This window comes from Idiotropiscis lumnitzeri, unplaced genomic scaffold, assembly GCF_059441095.1.
Source record: "Idiotropiscis lumnitzeri isolate Australia: NSW breed Sydney's pygmy pipehorse unplaced genomic scaffold, RoL_Ilum_1.0 HiC_scaffold_208, whole genome shotgun sequence".
Lineage (NCBI taxonomy): Eukaryota > Metazoa > Chordata > Actinopteri > Syngnathiformes > Syngnathidae > Idiotropiscis > Idiotropiscis lumnitzeri.
Genome location: NW_028283746.1, coordinates 92,126 through 116,032, shown reverse-complemented (window position 1 = coordinate 116,032; position 23,907 = coordinate 92,126). Strand labels below are relative to the sequence as shown.

The window sequence follows — 23,907 nt, the reverse complement described above, 5'->3', positions numbered from 1 at the left end:
AGCTTGTGTTTGTCCACTGGGGTTTGTGTGAAAATAATTGTCTGGGAAGTGATTGCTGGCATCCGCGATGTGCTGCAGAAGCTCATCCGTGAGAAACAGCTGCAGGAAATCAGCTGGCTCCTCAGACTCCAAATGGGCAGCGGCATTCAGTGGTCCAGGGGTTGCTGTAAAGTCGATTTTCCTCGGTTGCCATCCAGTGTGACGCCATCCGGAACCACTGCTTCCTGATGCACAACCTGTAAATTACAGAAATATAAACAATTGGAAATATATATTTATTGCTGCATTTTATTGCTGGCGTGTGAAGTTTCATATTATAATTTACCTTTCTTTACACCAACAAGACGAGGAGGAACTTTCTTGCCGCGGGATGCACAATCTGTGAATTTTAGAAAGTATGCATGATTACCACACCATTCAGTATTGTTGTTTCCTCGTCGGGGAGGAGATACGCTCGCGTCTAACTGCACATTTATGCGACATTTTCTGCCCGCAAGATGCATGATATGTACAATAAAAGCATGAGGGGTAAAACCACATGTTCAATGGTAACTTGCGAGCGCTTACCTCCTCGTTCGGGGGGATCTGGTGAGGACTCTCAGCTGCTTTGGCTATTGTCCGAAGGCAGGCGATGCAGGCCGCAAGGCACGCGCACCCTCTTTAGACGCCTGTTTGTTGTGACGACGACGAAGCGTCATCCTCTCAACCAAAGCGTCTCCATCGCCTTGATGCTTTTAGGAAGCTTTTTTTTACAAAAACGCATTCCTCGATCGTCATTTGCTTGGAGGATTTCATTGCTAACGCTACTAATGCGACTGCTGCTAGTGCTGCCGATGCTGCTGCTACCCACGCTGCTCTCCACACTTATAAGTCTACCCCAGGATCCCGCCCCCCATTTGTACCTCTGGCGCAGATTCAAGGCGGATCTTTTGCACCTCTGCCCCCTGCTGGGTGATTTTTACATGATTCACAATGCGGACAAGGCTGATTCTCAGTCAGAGGTTGCATCAGACCCTTATGTACACTATGACGTAAAAAAGACAGGAAACGTACTTATACGTCTTTGGTAGAGGGCGCCATTGCATTAAAAGACGTCTTTGTACGTCTAAGGGAGTAAATGAGTTGAACAAAGTACAGGGTCCTTCACCTGACTACAGATGATCTTCTGGGGACTTTATTTGGTTTTAATCACTTTTGGGGTCTGTATCTATGCACACTCCCTGGTTTTGCTACCTTCCCGGGTACCACATACACACTGCTTAGTTTCTCTGCCTTCGTGGGTACCACATACATATTGCTTGGTTTCTCTGCCTTCCTGGGTACGACATACACACTGCCTGGTTTTGCTACCTTCCTGGGTACCAGTCACACAAACGTCAGACGACTCAGCACATACCGACTGTCTCAGCACTACACACTTTCACTCCAAGGCAGTGCTGTGAACCAACTTACTGACAAGAGGTAGTATTTAGAATTTTAAAAAGTGCTTGAAAGGTTTTGTTCATGTAAAACCAACAGATTATGACATTATTATTATTATTTAAATCAGTATTAAACAGCATCAGCATAGGTTAAAGATATTATACAGACTATATACGATAAAAAAATACTAAACCACCCTTGCTTTTCCGTCATTTCTTGTATAAGTTAACACACAGATTTATAACATTTGTTTATACAAATATAACGATTAAAAAGTAGCTGATTAGAGTTTTAATTTTGTATTCATTAATCTGTAATAAAAATGGACATATTTTGGTTAATAAAATTAACAAGAAATAAAAGTAAAGGGTGTTCTAATACTTTTTTCAAGATTGTCCTAACATACATTTAATGTTTACAGTATATGTCTTCGGAAGAAGCGCAGCATTAGATTTTTTTTTTTGTTCTCTCTCTTTGACTTCTGAATTTGAATTTCTGTCACAGATGTGCTTGAATTCTATTTTGGATGATTTGTGTTAAACTGCACAAATATTTGAAGAGCCATAGAATTCAAGAATCACACCAGTGCTGCTACTCCTCCGAACGGGTGAACGCCCTTGATTAACAACCTGCGTTGAGGTGGCTTTTGAGATTCGTGGTGTGGGAGAAAAATCTCTGAAGGCATTCTTAGACTTCAAGAGAGGGTCCACAATTTTCAAAGATTCACTTCCGTCTGAATCAGAGGCCTCACTTGTATCCGGAATATATTCATCTCCACTGTCATCTGAGTTGGAGTAATAATGCTTATCCATTCCAAAGTCAGCCTGTTTTTTTAATCTAAAAAACAACAACAACGAAATATAAAGGATAGAAGGCAGGAGACCAATAAAATATATGCAATTTGCTTGTAAGATTCCCTGAAATCTATATGGGTTGTTTACCTGTATACTTTTGGTCCTCCTGAGCCTTGGGATAGTAATATGGTCTGGGTCTGAGGCGCAAAGTTCAGGGGCAGGATTTGACAATGATTCGTCAGAATCTGTGTCGTTATTCCAAGGAAGATTCAGCCCATATTTTTTGTCCAAGGGAGGAGACTGGGTTGCATCAGAGTCCAAGAGAAAATTGAGAACCCATTAAATACTTAATCCCCAGAGGAATCTGCACAGAAAAAGGTCTTAATTCTATTTGAAAAAAAAAAAAAACTAAAATATTGATGAATGATATGACAAAATAATGTAATAACAAAATTAATTGACCGTAACAAAAAGCTCCCGGGAGGAAAACTACATTAAATGTTTTTTTAACAGGGCAGTGAAAATATTGGAAAATAAAAACGATAATAAATAAAATAATATAAAAAAAGAATTCAATGTGTATCGATGGACCCATATGAAATACTTATATCGCTATGTACTTATCAGCCATATCGCCCAGCCCAATATGTAACTGCAACTTCAAAACCTCGGGCCATAACAGGATTGTAACATGGGATGCATATCTTCATTCCTAAATTTGTAGATCCCGAGGAGGCTGCTCAATGGTCCTGGTAATCTAAACCTCAACCAATTCGGTCACAGCCAATGTTCTCCATCCTTGTTAAGAAGTTTTGAAATGATTTAATAGATATACTATTGCAAACTATACCAGAATTTTAGACATTTTAAACTTTTGATCACAATTTTACCTATTTTCTAAAAATCTGAAGAATCCACATGCCAAATCACCTGCTGTAGACACATAGGTTCTGTTCTGACAGATAATTCAGTTACAGGTTGTGTACTTAAAGCCAATAAGAGGGCAATGCAGCAGTCGACAACCTGACGAAAGCTTAAGTCTCCCAATGAGAGAACTGTAGTGGCTGGTAGGTTCTTAGATTGTAACATAGTAAAGACATATACTAGGCATAACTGTATATCATATGATGATGAGGGAAAATATTATTAGCTACGATTTATGTCCAGATATATTAGAAAACTTGTCCAACCAGCACAGGTCTATCTAACTGTAATTTTAACATCTCAAGACACGACAGGATGACCACATGATACGCATACCTCCTTTTCAGAGTCTGTCAAAACTTGAGAAGGCTGCTTCGATGTTCTGGTGGCATCAACCTCATCCGATTCAGTCATTGTCGGTTGTCCTCCATCCTAATGAACAAGTTGAATATTAATTTAATGAATTAAAAAAAGAAAATGGATCAGAATTTTACACATTTTAGGCTTTGGCCACCCAAAACAAAAACTAACAAGTTCACGAATGAAACAAAACCAATTACTTTAGCGCATGACAATTAATCTTCAGTAGAGATATGTTGTGACTGATATTTCAGTCACAGGTTGTCTTTTGAACGCCACCAGGGGCGCAATGGAGCACAGGACAGCCAAAAGTCTTCTTGTCGGACACCTGTAGTGGCTGGTAGGTTCTAAGATTATAACATAGTAAAGGCACATACAACTCCTAACTGTATTTCATATGATAATGAAGGAAAAGATGATTAGCTATGATTTATGTCAACAATAAAAATGGCTCTACGGGGTCCCCACAAACACAAACCTGACAGTTGGGTGTCAGATGGCCAACATACCTGACACGCAATTCAACTCAACTGGACCCCACAACACAAGAAAAAGCTGAGTGAGCCTCAAACCAGACATACACATTCACTGACAAATATCCTGTGACACCAGATATATTAGAAGTCTTGTCTAATCAGCACACGTCTATCTAACTGCAATTTTAACATCTCGAGACACGACAGGATGAGTACACGATACGCATACCTCCATTTCTGAGTCTGTAAAGCCTGGAGGAGGCTGCTTCGATGTTTTAGTAGCATCATAAATTTATTGAATTAATTATATTTGAGGTTGGATAAGATTTTTACACATTTTAAGCCTTAGCCACCCAAAACAAAACATAAGCTCATGAATGAAATAAAACTAATTAATTTCGCCCATGCCAATTAATCTTCTGTAGACGCGTGTTGTGACCAGTGTTGTTTTTGGCAGGCATTTTAGATTTTGTCCAAGTCATTTGGACAAAGTGCTGATTTGTTTACATCACATTTAGTCATCCCAATTCGTTATAGTTTTAGTCCAGTTTTAGTCAACGAAAACTAAAAAAAGGGTTTTAGTCCAGTTTTAATCGACGGAAACGCAAAAAAAGTTTTACCCTAGTTTTCGTCAATTTATTCACAAAGGTTTTAGTCCAAGCGGCACGGTGGCCCAACTGGTTAGCAGGATGGCCTCACAATATTGAGGTCGTAGGTACGATTCTGGCTCCGGCCTTCCTGCGTGGGTTTCCTCTGGGTAATTCGGTTTCCTCCCATATTCTTAAAACATGCATGGCAAGTTGCTTGGACACTCTAATTGCCTCTAGGCATGAGTGTGAGCGTGGATGGTTGTTCGTCTATGTATGCCCTGCGATTGGCTGGACACCAATTCAAGGGTGTACCTCGCCTACTGCCGAAGACAGCTGGGATCGGCTCCAACACCCCCCGCGACCCTAGTGAGGAGAAGCGGTACAGATAACGGATGGATGGATGGATGGGTTTAAGTCCATTTGAGTTAAAACAAGGCATTCAAGGTTTCCACCCAATAACAAAGACTTTTGGATGGACTACAAAGGATTCTTCATTACAAACAGAAAAAAGTGGCAACAGTGGAATCAATGCTCACTGCTCCAAAATAAGCAGAGAAGCAAAACATTTTGTTGGGCAACTGTTGTGGCTTTATTTCACTAAAAGCAACATAAAATAATTTATGAACCACATGCTAACAATTTTGTCTCGTCAACGAAAAAAATTCATGTACATCACGTCATGTTTTCGTCATAAAAGAACCTCGTTTAGCTTGTCATCGTCATTAAAAAAGGGGCGTTAACGAAGTATTTTCGTCATAGTCATCAGTGACGAAAACAACACTGGTTGTGACTGATATTTCAGTCCCAGGTTGTCTCCTGAACACCACCAATTGGGCAAGGGGGCGCAGGAAAGCCTGGGGTCTTCTATTTTTACAGTATAGAAAGGCTAAATATCAAATTGAAACAGTGTTTTATATCATGAATATACAGGGTTGGTGCTGGTTCTGGTAGGGAAACCACAACATAAAGATGTCCTTAATTAGTCCCACAATGGGGATATTTGCAATATGGCATATGATGGCCTAACAGGGCCACCGCCCAGAAAAGAGTAACGCAGAACTTTGTAATACTGTCACTCCCTGACCAGTTCGTTGTTCCTGAAGAGCCAAACTTTGACTCAGACCCACAAATTTGAATTACAGATAGTGGACAATGGAGAACTCCCCCAGTCAGTCAGCATGTTCAACTTCCATAGAAACCTCAACATACATTTATTAGATTGCCAAACTAATTGGAAACTACATCACCAGAACACCACAAGTGGGCTCTGTTATTGTACTTAAAGATGCATCTTACAAACCTGTGTTCTCCAAGGCCAGCTGGTCCATAGTCTTAAGTTATTTCTTCGCCAACATCAATGTCTCGGAGCGCAAACAGACAGAGGTGTGGTCTGTCCTCTGTTGTCTTCTTCTTCATTTTACAGTTGGGGTGCATGTGGTCATCATTAACCAGTCTTCCCAGACTGCCATCTTCTTGAGCGGCATCAACACTTAAAATAGATTTAAAAAAAAAAAAAAACAATTATTCAATCAATGTCAGAAATTAATCTTTGAGACAATCTTGTGTACACAAAACATAAAAATAGGAAATCCACAATTTTTAAATCTTCTAAATCAAATCATACAAGAAATTTCTATTGGAATCAGACCCTATTAACAGCTTGTCTTTGAGACTTCATGGTCTATATTTTCATTTGTACAGATTCAACGCATGAATAAAAGTAATTACCGTATTTTCGCAGTCATAAGCAAACAAAGCGCCCTGTCAGTCGATGCGTCCATTAAATGGACAAAGTACCACTCACGTCCATCAGCCCTTGTCATCAACGAGCTGTTGGAAGTGCATGTTAGCACACCCTGCTGGGCAAAGAGTGAGTTGTCCATGCTTACAATCGACCGTGACAAATACACCATCTGACTATAATGTTTGGGTGATGGTGTTGGAAAAAGCTGGACAAAGGGCAGCTGTCCACAATGTTTTAGTCTGTCTTATCATTTATGTTATTGCAAGCAAGAAACGTCCCAGGTTTAGACAACAGACAAAAAGTCCAAAGCATAACAGCACATCTCTTTAAACAGCCATGCAAATCTCTCTAAACAGCTATGGGATTGTGGGTCTCTGCTCCCAGAATGCATTGCTTGAATTAGCTAAGGCTGAGTGGCTTTTGTATTATTTTCATTTTTTTTGGGTATATTGATGGCATGAGAGATACATGTTTGTGTTAATCTTATTTCTATGTTTCATTGTTTGCTTGTATGATGAGTTTTTTATTTTTTTTTGAAACCGTGACTCTAAGGAGTGTGGTGAGCAGCCAAGTCCCTCCCCTGACGTTGCTTTGTAGGCTATTGCCAATGCACCTAATATTGGCCTGAGCCATTGTCAGCTATTGTCAATAGAGACTTGGCGTCTGCTGCAACAATGGGGTGATTGCTCATGTTATTGGGGCATAGTAGGCTGCTATCGGCTGTGTCAGTGTGGGCAGCTCTGCCAAGTTCATGCTATGCTAACAGCAGCTGTGCTATCGTCTTGTCAGGCGGTGCGTCCAGTATATGTTACAAAGACAGAAATAGCGGCCTCAACAGGTGTTGCGCCCTTTGACACGGCGCGTCTTTTGGGTGCGAAAATACGGTATACATTTTTGCTTAGAGAATGATTTTTCCCCTAACACTTATGGGATGAGTATGTGTTTATTTTTTTAAATAAAAACAAAAATAAGATAACATCTCAATCTTTGCCTCACCTCCAAGTTTTTTCTTGCCGGCGGAAGTCAAACAAAAAGACAGTGCCTCTTCCATCCATCTTCCTGCGTTGAGATTTATCAGAATCTATCAATTTTCCTCTGTACTCCATAATAAAGAATAAAGTCGTCTTTCCTGAAAGGGGCCTTGGTAAATACTCCTCGACCTAGTTAACAGGGAAATCAAGATAGCTTCGTCATATTTTTAAGCACACAAATAAGGAGTCATCATATTCATTTGGGCCACTATACTAATGTAGGGTGGTTTGAAACATTGCTTCTTGTGAGGGATAGAGCAGAGCCCTTCTTTATGATTTTAAAGGAACAGACCAGCCAAAATTCATTTTCCAGCATTGCATTAGCCAGTATGTATTAGGACTGAAAGTACAAATGTCAATGGCACCTGGTTACGTAAAAAAAAAACTTTAAGATTATTTAGTTTCATAACAATGACATACACTGTATACACAGTCATATTGGATCGCGTCACGTGATCTCTGTGACGTATAACGTGCTTTACACTAGACTATCAATATCGGACTTGTTCACTGGTCTATTGTGGTATAAAAATGCCGGAGGGCGTCATCAAGTACAGCCTTAATTTAGGTAGAACTCCTACCATCAGGTTTCACGCTCACTGAAATAACTTGAAACTGACAAAAGAAAAGGTCAAGACACTCTTAATGTAAAATAACCACTTAAAAAACGATGTCAGCTTGGTTATCAGAAAACAATAATATATCTTAGCAAAAGCGTTAACATCATACCTTTAAATGAGTTTATATACTTCGCTTCTAACTCTGCAGTCTTGTCCAGACCCTTGACTGCATGTTCAATAGTATCCTGCTTTGGGGACTTCCTGCATCTCAGGGAAGGCATTGTTTATTCTATAAAGAAAAAAGACAGTTTTGTGTTGAGAATTATTAATACTATAGGCTAAATGGAGTTTTAACAATATCAGTGTAAGAAAAATAAATTATAAATTAAAAAAATATCAATCCCTCCATCCCAATTAATGATTTCAACCATAATAGTTTATATTGAAGTTTAAACAACAGACAGACAGATTTATGCAGTGTGACTACAAAAATCTTACCAAAATTGCATTCACAGTAACCTTTGCTTTAAGAATCATGTAATTAACCAGTGAACATCGTGTCTTACACAAAAATTAATGACAGAAATTATCATGGTACTTGCATTCTGTTGTTCTATAACAAAAGTGCAAGCTGTTAGCTCCGCAAAGCTAACGCAACAAGCTAGCGTCCCTCGTGCTCACATTCAATGCAAACCTGACCACCGGATGAAAATACGCGTCGGTTTAGTTCTTTAAATGAGTAAAAGCACCATGACGTTTTATAATTATTCAATGCTTAACTGGAGCTCGTCAATTATGTCGATGTAGGAGCACATGTTTGCTAGGCCAGTGTTGTAGGCCCACATCCATGGTGCTACTTTGTATAGTGTTTTCAACACAACTATCTCTAACCATGAACAAATGCACTCGAGGCATGTTTTGAATAAAAACAAACGAAAAACACTTACCTCTCCGTTTCAACAGCAGTTCGAACTTCGAAGTGGTGATATTCTCCAGCGTTAAGCACCTGCTCGAACTGCGAATAGGTCAAATTCAACAGCGTCTTTTTTCTGTCTTAATAAGGACGCGATGAGAGGAGGAGCGCTTGCCTTTTCGTCAGCACGCCCCGCGCGGGTGGTGCTGCTTTATCACTCTCTATCTGTGCCCGCCCGCCGGCATGTCGATAGAAAAATAATATTCCTTCAAACATTACTTTCATCTTCTTAACGTTTTGTAGTGAATTTAACAGGTTCACCACTTTTTTCAAATACACCAATGGAAAACAGGTCTTAATTGAGGAAACATACAAAGAGCGTCTCACAAACACCTTATGATGAGCAATGTAATTTGATCACGTTTTTTGTCACTGCCTGGACGTCGGTTCACTGGCCTGGTGGCAGTGGCTTGTAGACACTGTCACTGAGTGGGAACGGATCTCAAGGTGGGTCAAACTAACCCAAGCAGTGGATCGGTCCGTTTTTTAAATTTATTAATTTTTTTATTTTATGTATTTATTTATTATTTAATACAAGGGCTTCGGCTCACTACCAGTGGGCGGGACCAAAGAATTTGGGTTTCCTTTGAGCTAGGAGGCAGTCAAAGGCAGTCCAATCCCCGGCAACATAAAGCGCCTAGCTCTGGGGACATGGAATGTCATTTCTCTGGTAGGGAATGAACCCGAGCTGGTGTGTGACTAGACCAGTGGTTCTCAATTATTTCCTGTCATGCCCCCCCTACCAAGAAGAAAACAATTCGCACCCCCCCCCACCACAATTTTTTTTTACATTTCGTACTAATGTACATGTTCTTTGCATATTAATGTTAGATTGTCAATAAAATATCTTACCTTAACAAAGCTAAATTGATAAAAAAATATATCATTTTGAGAACGACTATTGTGAGGATCTCGAAACTCAGTACTCTGTGGTGCTAATATTGATGAGATGATAAATATGTTGAAGCCACAGAACAAAAAGATTAGATATTGTTTGGAAATTAATGACGTACATAACAAAGGAATATCAGCCTTGATTGGAGTACATTACTGCATTTAAATTTTTAATAAAAATGAAACAATTATTGATGTTATGACCACTATGAAGAATTTAAAAAAACAATATATAGGGATAATTATAGTTTTCATTTTGTTATGTTTAGTCTGTTCATGTTGCATTATTTTTATGACAAAGATGATGGTTAATCGTAGGTTTGTTGCCCAAATGTACCGTTACAACCTGATTAATGTTGAGAATGACGAACTCAAACTGGACACTAAAACGTAAAAACACATGGACTTCTTGCCCCTGTCCACACACGTGCACACACACACACACCATACACGAAGATCCGGGAGGTAAGGACGGCTGTCCTCTCCTACAACGAGGCAAGGGCCTCCACCAAGTCACCCCAGGGACAAGTTTTATTCCCTGATGGTCATCAAATTATGAGGATCTCATTCTACGCCGGAAGGGAGGAGGGGAATTTTTCCCTAATGTGAGGTTTTCGCTCCTCCACTGATGATCACACTGTTGTATGATTTCATTATGATGATCTGTCTTAAAGCCGTAAGGACATGATTTTTAAATCCACAACAGGGGGGAAATGTAAGATGGGCTGAGGATAGGTAATCAGTTTGTGTATTCATAATCATGTTTTTATACACTCATTAATGTTTAACACACACAGAGACACTTACTTGTTATTTTAACACACACACACACAGACACCGTATCCTGAAGATGTGTTTAGTTAAACTGACCTTGGGTTATGATTTTCTGCCTGCTGGAGTCCCTGGTGATTAGTTATTGATGCTTTAGTTAAACTGACCTTTATACCGTGAGTTATTGATGTTTTCTGTCTCTTGGTGATTAGTTGTTGATGCTTTTCTGTCTTCTGGTGATTAGTTATTGATGAGTTAGTTTCAATAAAAAGGCAGAACGGAGGGTGAGAGTCAGAGGGTGTGCGGGATTGAACTGGCAAGACGGCTGTTTCGCCTCCTGGCTCCCTCTCCCATTCTGAATGGCACAAAACGAAAACTTTAGTAAGTTATTTCAGTCTAAAAAAAGGCGTCAGGGCATTTTTAAACCGGACAGTAAGTCGTCACTGTCTTGGTTCCTTTTTGTGCCTTGACCCATCCCGGAATTATTGAAAGGATGCAGTCCTATTTACAGGCCCCAGTGACACCCCAGGTTTCTGTTGTTTGTACGAGGGCGCTTAATAGGTACTGCTATTCACAATCGTCTTAGGCTGTTTCTTTGCAGAAGTTTATGGACAATGTGTAGTGCTGTAGGATGCAGTCTAGAGCATTCTTGACATTGAAGCTTTTGTTTCCAGCAACTGCTAATGCGACCGTGCATCAAACATGCAAAACACAGACCCTTGCTCCTCAAGAAGTCAATCTTATCCTTGTGATGCTTTCTCCTAAATTCCTTACAAATTGTGAGACTGTTGCTCTCCATTACAATTAGCACATGGTTTGGCAATAGCATCCACTGAAACAGGTTCTGCCTTTGGCGTGGTGGTTTTGTTGTTTTCCATCTTGGCGGGCACAATGACTGTTGTGAAGACTTTCTTTGATTTTGGTGTTTCTGTGTGTTGTGATTTTGTTTTCTGTTTTATAGAATCTTTCGTGCTTGTCAACAAAGTCAACAAAATCCTTAAACTTCACTCTTCTATTTGTTCTTTCTTGGAGATTGCAGGCAAATTTTCTCCAAGATTCTATAAGTCTGTATGGAAGTTTGTTTGCCAATGCCTTTATATTAGCCATGTTGTCCAAGTCCTCCATGTAATTAACATCTGCCATTATGTTCAAACAGCCCATAAGGAATAATGTGAAAGACTGAAGTGCAACACCATCTTCAGACTTGATTGTTGGCCAATCCATGGCTTCCTTTAAATATGCTTCTGCTATCATGAAGTCATCACCATAAAACTCCTTCAAGATTTGTTTTGCTTTGGTATATCCTGTCAGAGGTTCCATATGGATGCAGCTCTTCACCAACTCATGTGGTTGTTCACTAGTATACTGCAGCTAAAATTGAAGATGATCACGGTTATCACTTGTACGGCCTTCAATCCCATGTTCAATGGCACCTATACAGGTTTTATAATGCAGAGGGTCGCCTTTAAACGTAGGAATGGAAAGTTCGGGAAGTAGCGATGCTTTTTGACTCTTTGCTAAGTATTCTGCGACACTGGCTTGCTGTGAGATTGCTTGGCAAAGGCCATCAAGCACATGTCCCTGTTGTTCTCTACTTTCTGTCTGATGTGGAAATCTAGCCATTGGAATAGTCGAAGTGGGAGCATTTCAGGTCAACACTGCTTGTTGCTCTGATAGGCTGTGATGGTAATTGAATGTTTTTCCTTGTTTAAATTGTAACACACTCATCAGGAATGTGGATACCATCCTCCTGGGTATTTTCATATCTTCTCAAGACATCCAATTTAGCATCAGACTCAGGGAGTGCCGTTTGCATTGCATGCATTTGCTTCTTTGCCTTAATTGCAGCTTCTTCTTGCTCAAGTGCCAACCTTTGTTGTAAATCAGCAGCCTTTGCCTTTAAACATGCTCGTTCCATTTGAGCCTTTAATTTAATTGAAGACGTTGACAGAAGTGAGCTTCTGTCTGTTAGATTCTTTACTTCTACTTCTATGGGTGTAGTTAGTTGATGCAGATCTACTATCATCAGGTGATATTTGTTTATTGCATCCTTCCTCTGCACGTTTCAAAACGTCCTTCTTCCATTGCTCACATTTCCATTAATTACATTTTTTGGATCAAACCAGTTATTTTGGTCATCGGCAAAATCCTCTTCAGTCTTTAAATTTTGCACACCGGAATTGAGGTCCACAAATTCTTGCTCCATGCCGCTAAAGCAAACACGAAGCTCAGTTTTTTACAGCGTCAACATTTGCATCATCCTCCATCAATTGTTCAATTTGACGTTGCATGGAGGTCAATTGAGCAAATTTGCACCTGCGTGCCTGCATCCGTTTAGGCTTGTGATCTTCTACAGCTTTTCTCCGTCATTTTTAATGTCCGCTTTCCACTGTCTTGTTCCTCCATGTCAATCCACAATCAAGCAAACAAAAACGTCAAACTGACTGTAGCGTCTCAATTTGTAGGTCAGCTGAATGACGATCAAAGTTTTAAGCAGTTTACTCACGCACCTGTTACGTGCACGTCCTTGTTAACTCGCGATGCTTGTCAAGTATGGACGCATGCTAACAGCTAGCAGCTCATTGTCCCGACTGGAAAGTTGCTCCTTAGCTGTGATGTGCCTAGGGTTACACTATCTATCATTAACAAACACAGCCAGCCCTCCTCTTTCCTCTTACCGCTTTCCAGTGTCCTGTCCGCAAGTAGTATTTGGAAGCCGTCAAATTCCACGACGGTGTCCGGCGTTAGGTCTGTTAGCCATGAATCCGTGAACATCAGCAAGCTAGCTCATTGGAAGTTCCTCTCGTGCCGCGTCCATTTTCTTGGGAAGGTATCTAACATTTCCCATAAAAACGGACAGGAGGACGGGGTGGTCACGCCTCCTCTTTGCCTGGCGTTTCGCCCCCGCGCGACATCCCCCGTCTCTTCCTCCTCAACTCGTGGGGGATATCGGGTCTCGCTCCGGGAGTCGGCACGGGGTTAGCACGAAGTGCTAACAGCTGATCTCTTGTGTAAACGATTGATCCGTAGCTCCCAGTGACATCTCCGGACACGATCACGCAAAAAACAGCCCCCAGCAGCAATAAAACCACCGCAATTTGGATGTCCATTGCTGCGATGAGGTAAAATAAATAAAACTGGGTAAAGGAAAAAACACGCGAAAAAGGCTCAAATAGTGAGCCGTGCTGCTTTAGCAGGTAGCCACTCGCGTGGTGACGGAACCGTAAAAACAAATGTGGTCCCATCAAAATCTGATGGGATATTTAAAAATAAAAGCGTGAAAATTTGCTTATTTGTCTGTCGTCACCAATGATTAAAAAAATTAAAATCATTACAAAATCCTCAAGCTATCGTGATACCAGACAAGTTCTGCGGGACACCAGACCACCCCAGTTGTCCACAAAAAGTGGTCACTTCAAAATTTGATGTGGCATTTAAAAATAAAAAAATCACCTGAAATATGCACTGTGATCAACACTGATTTAAAAGAAAAATCTTTAAAAAATATCCTCAAACTATCGTGATACCAAACCAGGATTGGGGATACTAGACCACACCAGCTGTCCACCAAAAGTGGTCACATCAAAATGTGATGTGGCACTTCAAAATAAAAGTAGCCTGAAATTCGCTTATTTCACGGTCATCACCACTGAGTTAAAAAAAAAATAGCTCGAGCTATCGTGATACCAGACCAGTTTTGTGGGACACGAGACTACCCCAGCTGTCCATAAAAAGTGGTCCCATCGAAATCTAATTTGTAATTTCAAACTAAAAGTTGCCTGAAATCTGCACATTTCACTGTCATCATGCCTGACTTTAAAATTTCATTAAAAAATATCCTCTAGCTATGGTAATACCAAACCAGGTTTGGAGGACACAAGACAACACAGCTTTCCACCAAAAGTAGTCCCATCAAAATGTAAGGAGGCATTTTAAAATAAAAGAGCTGGAGCTGTCGTAATACCAGACTAGTTTTGTTGGACACTAGACGACCCCAGCTGTTCATCAAAAATGGTCCCATCAAAATCTGATGTGTAATTTCACAATAAAAAAAAAACCCACCTGAAATATGCACATTTCATTGTCATCAACACTGATTTTAAAATAATCATTTCAAAATACCCTCGAGCTATCGTGATATCAGAACCATTTTGGGGGACACTAGACAACCCCAGTTGTCCATCAAATGCGGTCCCACCAAAATGTGATACGGCATTTCAAAATAAAAGTAGCCTTAAATCAGCATACATCACTGTTATCAGGCCTGACTAAAATATCATGACAAAATATCCTCCAGCTATCATGATACCAGACAAGACATATTTCACTGTCATCACCATTGATTTAAAAAAATTAATTAAAAACTAGAGCTGCGAGCAGCTATAAAGAGCCCTCGCCACCCGGACAACGTTGGGGTACTGGCACGTTGGAAATGTGAAATATTTCCGAGAAATAACGTGAGGAATCTTCAAGAGGAATTTGCTTGTAGTTAAAGTTAGAGCAGCTTTTGTTTTCAAAGCCTCGTCAATGTTTGAAGTAAATTTGTTGGCAGGCACTACAGGTGCATCAAATCAAAGACTAATAGACTGAAAAACATTTTCTTTCCGAGAGCCATCACCATTCTGAACTCTCACACACATGCACACACACACGACCACCCTTACCTTGCTGAACAGCGACGTATTGTGTTGTATTTCTCCAATTTCATACTATTTTCCATCACAATATTTATTCTCTTATTTATCTAATTTATATATTTGATTAAATTATTGTTGTATTGCACTGGAGAGGGGAGCTCCCTAATCTTGTTGCACACTGTACAATGACAATAAAAGGATTTCGGATTCTGATAAATTTAGAATGGCCGACTTCCTGTTCAATTTAGCATACGGCTCCATGAGACTTTTTATTAGGTCTTGGCTTTGTACACACTTCATCAAATTTTCAGTTTGGTGAAACAGAGATATGGGGCTGTTTTTTTTTGTTGTTTTTTTTTTTCTAGGGGGCGATAGCGAGCCATTTTTAAACAACTGTACGACAAAATAATAAAATATTGTGAATATTGAATCAACTCCCGGTTGAGTGGACGCTGGCACGTTTGGCTGCCACTGCTCACCGGTAACTCTCAGAAATTTTTTGGATCCGCTTGTTGTACCTGCTTTAGCAGTTTACAATCCCTCCAGTTACAGTGATTTTATTTATTATTATCTGTATGTTGAGCGATCCCGATTCTCATGAATGCCACCCACCGATTGCATAGTCGCTGACGCGTCTACTGTGGCTAAAGTTTAGCTTACCTATCAAAGTTAGCACCTGTCTGCCATGTGGACCCGCAGGCCAGTCTGCTTCTCGCACTTCTGCCTGTTCCTGTCATGTCATCAACCTGTGTCAGGACAACTTCAATCCACTGCCGCTGAACTCCGCTGGATTTACCGACACATGCCCGAGGGAAACGCACCACCACCACTGCTCCTCCTCCCGAACATCGCTCGTCGACCCTTGAAGGATTGTATGGCAATTACCGGCATTTTAAACATTTATGGGACAGAATGTCAATTATTTAATTTAGCAGGTTTATATTTACTGAATATGCTATGATCGCAAAATTCCGGACGAACTGGCGAGGCTGCCCGGCTCACCGTGGCTTGTCATCGGGACCGGGAGGCGGCGCAGGCGACGCAGAGAGAGGAAGCAGAAGCGGGGCTGCAGGTCCGGTGTCTTGCAACGGCTGCGACGGCAGCCCCATAGGCAACCACTGCCGAGTCTGTACCTCACCAACGCCAGATCCGTGGTCCACAAAATCGACGACCTGGGATTACAAATCCTGGGAAACCGCTATGTGCGAGACAGCAGTGTGATCGTCGTCACGGAATCCTGGCTGCACGCAGACGTCCCCGATGCTAGCATCCAGCTGGCCGGGCGCTCGCTACATCGCGCGGATCGGACAAGGGACACCGGTAAGAGACGGGGCGGGGTGGCTCTGTGTTTACGTGCATGAGAACTGGTGCGGCGATAGCACGATCGTCGAGAAGCACTCTTCCCCCGACATCGAGTTCATGTCCGTTAAATGCCGGCCTTATTTTCTCCCGAGGGAGCTAACGGTCGTGATTGTCACAGCTGTTTACATCCCTCCCGACGCTAGCACTAGCACGGCGCTCTCGCTACTCGCGTGCGTCATCAATAAACATCAGTGGGCCCACCCTGATGGCGTTCACGTAGTAGCGGGAGACTTTAATAAGGCCAATTTAAAGACTGTACTCCCAGAGTTTCACCAGCATGTCAAGTGCCCAACGAGGGGAGACAACACTCTCGACCATGTGTACTCGAACATCAAGCACGCATACAGGGCCCTCCCACTCGCCCCCCTCGGCCAGTCAGACCACCTGTCCTTGCAGCTCGCACCTGCATACATCCCTCTCAGGCGCAGATTCAGGCCCACCACAAAGACTGTGAAAACCTGGCGTGACGGCGCCATGAGTGAATTACAGGACTGCTTTCAAGACACAAACTGGGGCCTCTTTGATCATCAGGACCTTGATGTCTACACACATTGTGTAGTGGACTACATCAAGTTCTGCATGGAAACTGTGTCCCTACACAGGACTATACGGACCTTCCCAAATGCGAAGCCCTGGATGTCCAGCAGGGTTCGCTCTCTCCTCAAGGCCCGTGACGCTGCCTTCAGGTCAGGCGACAAAGCCCAGTACAGGGTGGCTCGTGCTGACCTGAGCAAAGGCATCAAGCTAGCCAAGGCAACCTACAAGGGGAGGCTGGAGGCCCACCTTGCCAGTAACAGACCACGGGAGGTGTGGCAGGGTCTACGGAGCATCACCAACTTCCGTGGCAGCAGCACGACCTCTGCAGACCCGAGTGCATCGCTGGCAGAGGAGCTTAACTGCTTCTTTGCTCGCTTTGACTCGCCCCAACCGTCACACCCCCGCACTTCATGCTCCAACTCCCCCCCACTCACCGTAGAGGAACACGATGTGAGGCGCGCGCTCCTGGCTGTTAACCCCAGGAAAGCTACTGGACCCGACGGAATACCAGGCAAGGTCCTCAAAACATGTGCCCACCAACTGTCACATGTATTCTGCAGGATCTTCAACCGCTCCCTGGCTCAAGCAGTCATCCCCTCCTGCTTGAAAACTTCCATCATTATTCCTGTCCCCAAAAAGTCACCAGCCGTCCACCTGAATGACTACCGTCCTGTTGCTCTCACACCAGTCATCATGAAGTGCTTCGAGAGGCTGGTTCTCCAGCACATCAGGGACTGCCTTCCTCCCACTCTGGACCCCTACCAGTTTGCATACTGGGCTAACAGATCCACTGAGGACGCCATCAACACTGCTCTGCATGTTGTGCTGGGCCACCTGGAACAACAGCAGAGCTATGCAAGGATGCTCTTTGTGGACTACAGCTTGGCATTCAACACAATCATCCCAGACATCCACGTCGCCAAACTTGACATTCTCGGCCTCCCTGCCCTCACACGCATCTGGATTAAGGACTTTCTGACCAACAGACCCCAGACTGTGTTGCTCGGCCCCTACACGTCCTCCACCTGCATGCTGAGCACCGGTTCCCCTCAAGGATGCGTGCTGAGCCCTCTCCTATACGCCCTCTACACCTACGACTGCAGCCCGGCCCATGGCAACAACACCATCGTCAAGTTTGCTGACGACGCGACAGTGGTCGGTCTGATCTCGGAAGGTGACGAGACAGCCTACAGAGAGGAGGTAAAGAGACTGACAGCTTGGTGCAAGGACAACAGACTGCACCTTAACACTGCAAAAACAAAGGAGATTGTCGTCGACTTCAGGAGGAACAAGACGGTGCCGCCCCCCCTCTGCATCGAAGGCGTGTGTGTGGAGAGGGTCCACACGTTCAAGTTCCTGGGAGTACAGATCTCCGACGACCTTTCTTGGACTCACAACACCACAGCAGTGGTAAAGAAGGTCCACCAGCGTCTGCACTTCCTGAGAGTCCTCAGGAAATTCAACCTGGACAGGAAGCTGCTGCTAGCCTTCTACCACTCGTCCATTGAGAGCCTGTTGACGTACTGTGTCTCCACCTGGTACAGCGGCTGCACTGAGGCCGACAGAGTGAGGCTCCAGAGGACAGTCAAAACAGCGCAAAGGATTATTGGCTGCCCTCTCCCCTCACTGTCGGACATCTACACCGCCCGGTGCCTCAGAAGGGCTCTCAACATCGTCAAAGACAATACCCACCCAAACTCACACCTGTTCGACCTGTTGCCCTCTGGCAGGCGCTACAGATGCATCAAATCGAGGACCAATAGACTGAGAAACAGTTGCTTTCCGAGAGCCATCTCCATTCTGAACTCTCACACACACACGAGAACACCCTTACCTTGCAGAACAGCATCGTGATGTGTTTTTATATACCCTATTCTGTACTAAATTCCATTGCACTCTCTTATTTATTAATCTAATTTATATATTTGTCTGTCTTATTGTTGTATTGCACTGGAGAGGGGAGCCTTCTAATCTCGTTGCACACTTGAGTACAATGACAATAAAGGGATTTCTAATTCTAATTCTAATTCTACTACGCATAGGAATGACTGATTGTAGTCATGGTCTTTACTGATTTATGATATTATTTTCACATGCTAAAGTTATATTACTTAGTTTATAAATGTGTGAACATAGTATTTTCATGACCTACACTCACATTCACATCATACATATTCAGTCTGCACATTACAAACTGATGACAAGCCAGACAGCACTTCATGGACAAATATGACAAAGCACATTCTCCACATAGGACATAGAGATGCAAACATACCAAATTGGGCACTGGATTTAGTTTTAAAATCGCTGCATTGGCTCCCCGTGTGTTTCAGGATTGATTTTAAGGTTCTTCAATTAGTTTTTAAATGCCTTAACGGTCTTGGGCCATCCTCGCGGACCCTGAGGTCCTCTGGCACCGGCCTGTTAATTATTCCTCGGGTGAGGACTGGAACACATGGCGAGGCTGCATTCAGCCATTCTGGTCCTCGTCGATGGAATAGCCTGCCGGAGGACATCAGGTCCGCAGAGACTGTTGATATTTTTAAAAGGAGGCTCAAGACCAAACCTGGGCATTGCACGGCCCGCGGGCCACATCCGGCCCGCCGGGTGGCACTGACTGGCCCGTATGACAGACCTGGGCATTGTATGGCCCGGGCCACATACCTTTGGTTGACTCTGACCGCGAGTGGAAGGTTAATTGGAAATTTCAAAATAAACATACTTTTTAATTTCACCTCATTCATGGGCGAAAGCTGCACTGCTTTTATTCTGAAATTGTTTTTTTTTTTTATTCCCGCACAATGTGCGTCGCACATAATGACGTAATGCGTTTATCAAGACATGCGCGCGATTGAATCACAACAAGACAACGTTCGTCCTCAAAAATGTCCGCTCAGGCTACAAAAAGAAAGGTAGATGCCGAATGTAGAATTTTCAACAAAAATTGGACAGCGAAGTATTTATTTACTGAAGTTAGAGGTAAAGCTGTGTGTTTAGTTTGCTGGGAGCAGATCGCCGTGTTGAAGGACTACAATTTGAGTCGGCATTACCAGACGAAACATGCAGAGAAATATAAAAACGGCACCAGATAACAATGAACTGGGACACTTTTTCTCAAAATCACAGTTCAGTGACAGTCAATATGTTGTATCTTGCTTAATGTTTGGTGCAAAAAGACAATATTGTGATGTCTTTAAAATGCTCAGAACCTTTACACAACTATCCAACAGTATATGGAACTCAAAATGTGTTTTGAAGTGAATGTGACAGAATATGTTTACTAATATGAGTCACAAATAGTAAAAAATGTTAATATTATGTCTACCATTGTGTTGAGAAATTTGAATGAATACATTTTTGTAAGGCAACCTCATTTTTTCAGTTTATTTGGTATTTAGTTTCATTGCTTAACTTTAATGCCAGCTTGTCAAAACAGTGCTATTTACTGCTTTTTAAAAAAGAAATACAATTAATATTATGCAGAATTGAGTTCAGCCTTTTGGCCCGGCCCTCCACAATATTTAATGTTTCTTATGTGGCCCCATGGAAAAAATAATTGCCCACCCCTGCTCAAGACTCACCTTTTTTGTTTGGCTTTTAAATAATTTATCTTAGTCTTTTAATTCAGGATTGTCATTTTATATATTATCATTGTCTTTAATTTTTTTTAGCTTCTTTGTCTTTTAGTATCATCATTTTTCTTATATATTTTAGCTGCGTCGTTTTATATTATTGTCTTTTAATTTTTAGCTTCTTCTCTGTCTTTTAGTATCATAATTTTTCTTATATATTTTAGCTTCGTCTTTTTATATTATTGTCCTTTAATTTTTAGCTTCTTTTTTGTTTAGCATTATCATTTTCTTTTATATATTTTAGCTCCAGTGTTTCCTCAAGGGGGGCCTCCGCGCTGGGAGGTGTGGCTGGCCTTCTCACAGGGGGCTTCATCCCGGAGGCTCCTTAGGCCCGGCGGACCGGGGCCCTCTGCACTATGTGTAGGGTCTACCCCGGTCAGTCTGGGCTAGGGGTCTGTGTGTTGGCGCAGCTCCCTGTGGGCGTGAGCCGTCATCCCTCTCAGCGCGGATGACCTACCCTGGGTACATTTTCTCATATGGTTTCTCTGTGCCTTACCCTGTCTTTCTACTAAGATGGTTTATTAAGTTGTGTGAATGCGAGTGTTCTGTGTGTGTGCGAGTTCAGGCGTGTATGTGGATGTGTCTTGTGTTTATGTTGAGTGGGTGGAATGGGTTTTAGTTTTTCGTTGTAATTTGGATGTTTTTATTGTACAGCACTTTGAGCCGCATTTTATGTATGAAAAGTGCTCTTATAAATAAAATTTGATTGATTGATTGGAGGGTTCAAGGGGACGCCATTGCAAAAACACATTCTGAAAGACATAATTTGATTTTGGAGCACACATACATGCACACTGACAAGATTACAGGGGAATACCAGCAGAAGAGACGGAGAGACTGCCCGCCGGAGAAGGCCAGCCGTGGAATACCAGTCTTGGGGACCAGCTGGGAATCAACCATCCAGACAATGATTAATCTGGAGAGGACCTTCCCTTGGACGTAGACCCGTGCCGGGGGAAGAATGTGAGGCTGGGCTGAGATAACGCACGACTCTTTTCGACTGTGCTTGCCCAAGTACATTTTCTCATGAGATTAAGAAAAAGCCGCTCAGTACTATTTCCTGAACCTCCGCCCTATTTCCTACCTACCATTCATTTCAAAAGTCCTAGATAATGTAGTCGCCACTCAACTCCACTCTCATCTCACCTGCAATAACCCTTTCAGTCCGGTTTCCGTGCACTTCACAGCACTGAATCAACTCTACTCAAGGTCACCTCTGCTCTCCTCATTGCAGCTGACTCAGATTCATTCTCCATTGTCATCCTTCTTAACCTGACTGCGGCCTTTGACACCATCTCACACACCATCCTTCTCAAAAGACTTTCTTCCATCGGCATCACCCACACCGCCCTCAACTGGTTCCATTCATACTTCAAAGACCGCACTCAGTTCATCCAGCTTAAATATTTCTCATCAAAGTCCCTCCCAGTCACCTCAGGTTTGCCCCAAGGCTCGGTCCTGGCCCCCCTATTATTTATCATATACCTCCTTCCCCTTGGCAGCATTTTCCGAAAATTCAATATCGCTTTCCATTGCTTCGCGGATGACACCCAGCTCTAGTTCTCCTGCAAACCCAGCATATCACTCCCTCCCACCTCCGTCACCTCCTGTCTATCTGAAATCAATGACTGGTTTTCTAATAATTTCATGAGGCTTAACAGCGACAAAACAGAAGTTATTCTTTTCAGTACAAAATCAATACAATCCAAAGTTGGCAGTTTTCCCATTCCTGTTGGCCCCTCCATTGTTTTCCCATCCCCTCAGGTCAAGAGTCTGGGTGTCATCCTTGACAGCACTCTATCTTTCCATAAGCATAATAACACAACCCGGTCAGCCTACTTCCATCTGCACAATATCAGTCAACACCGCCCCTCCCTTTTTCCCTCATCCACTTCTATTCTGGTCCAAGTCGAGTCAAGTCAATTTTATGTGTATAGCCCTTAATCACAGACAGTCTCAAAGGGCTTTACATAACCACAATCAACATCCACTGATCTTAACCCCCAGGAGGGCAAGGAAAAACTCAAAACCCCATTGGGGGAAAAGTGAGAAAACTTGAGAAGGGACCACAGATGGGGGGGAAACCCCCTTCCAGGATGACCAGGCTGCTTTGGATGCCAAGTGGGCAACATTTGACACATACAATGATGCTATACAATGTTAGATGAGATAATGTGAGAGTCAATTAAATGAAGTGCTGCAGGAAGATGACTTTAGTGGAGTGGGTCCTCATCCAGGACCGTAATCGCCATGGCAGCATATCCGAGGTTGAGCCTTTGATCTTGAAATAGTCAGTTTGGGGTAAATTCAGAACAGCCACTTCCAAGTGAATCACCATCACCTAATTCCCAAGCCGTGGAATTGGGAACAGAAAAAAAAGAACAGAAATAGTAAACAGGCCAACAAGTAGTTCAACGAAGTGCTGAAATATAGGGAAATCAGAAGAGGTGCTGCATGAAGACGACTTCGGCAGAGAAGGTCCCTCCCCGGTTGGTCAGTGCCGTAATCTTCATAGCAGGTCACCATCACCTAATTCCCAAGCAGGGGAAGAGGGGGCAGAAAAGAGGAGAAGCCGCAGTAAACAGGCCAACAAATAATTAAATTAGATGCTAAAGTATATAAATAAATGTCGCGCTGCAGGAAGACGACATCACTGGAACAGGTGCATGCCCAGTTTGTCAATGCCTTAAACTTCCTAGTGGGTGACCGTCACCTAATCCCCCAGCCGGGGAAAAGGGGGCAGAAAAGAGAAGATAAGAGAAAAAGCGGCAGTAAACAGGCCAACAAATAGTTCAACTAAATGCACAAGAGTATAAATGCGTCTTTAATAGTGTTTTGAACATTTCTACTGAGGTGGCGCCTCTAATACCTGAGGGTAGTACATTCCAAAGCATTGGTGCCCGAATAGAGAACGCTCTAGAACCTGTGGACTTCTTTTTGGCTCGCGGGATCACTAAAAGACCAGCATTTTGTGAGCGAAGGTTTCGGGACGGAACATATGGTACCACGAGGTCAACGAGATAGGAAGGTGCTAAGCCATGCAATATTTTATAGGCAAGTAGCAGAACTTTAAAATCACATCTCAAGTGGACCGGAAGCCAATTCAAATTGGCAAGTATCGGGGTAATATGATCAAACTTTCTCGTTCTAGTCAAGAGTCTAGCTGCTGCATTTTGAACTAACTTTTAATACTAGACATG

The 23,907-nt window shown here is 42.7% G+C and overlaps 1 long non-coding RNA gene across 1 annotated transcript; it reads right to left on the bottom strand.

Annotated features, from left to right (window-relative positions):
- Window positions 1-2,371: 2,371 nt before the first annotated feature.
- LOC148314825 (uncharacterized) lies at window positions 2,372-6,007 on the bottom strand. Its single transcript, XR_015841486.1, has 3 exons — window positions 5,867-6,007; window positions 3,477-3,572; window positions 2,372-2,516 (listed from the first exon to the last, which is right to left on the bottom strand). It is a non-coding gene; the product is annotated as an uncharacterized LOC148314825 (long non-coding RNA).
- Between the last annotated feature and the right edge of the window lie 17,900 nt (window positions 6,008-23,907).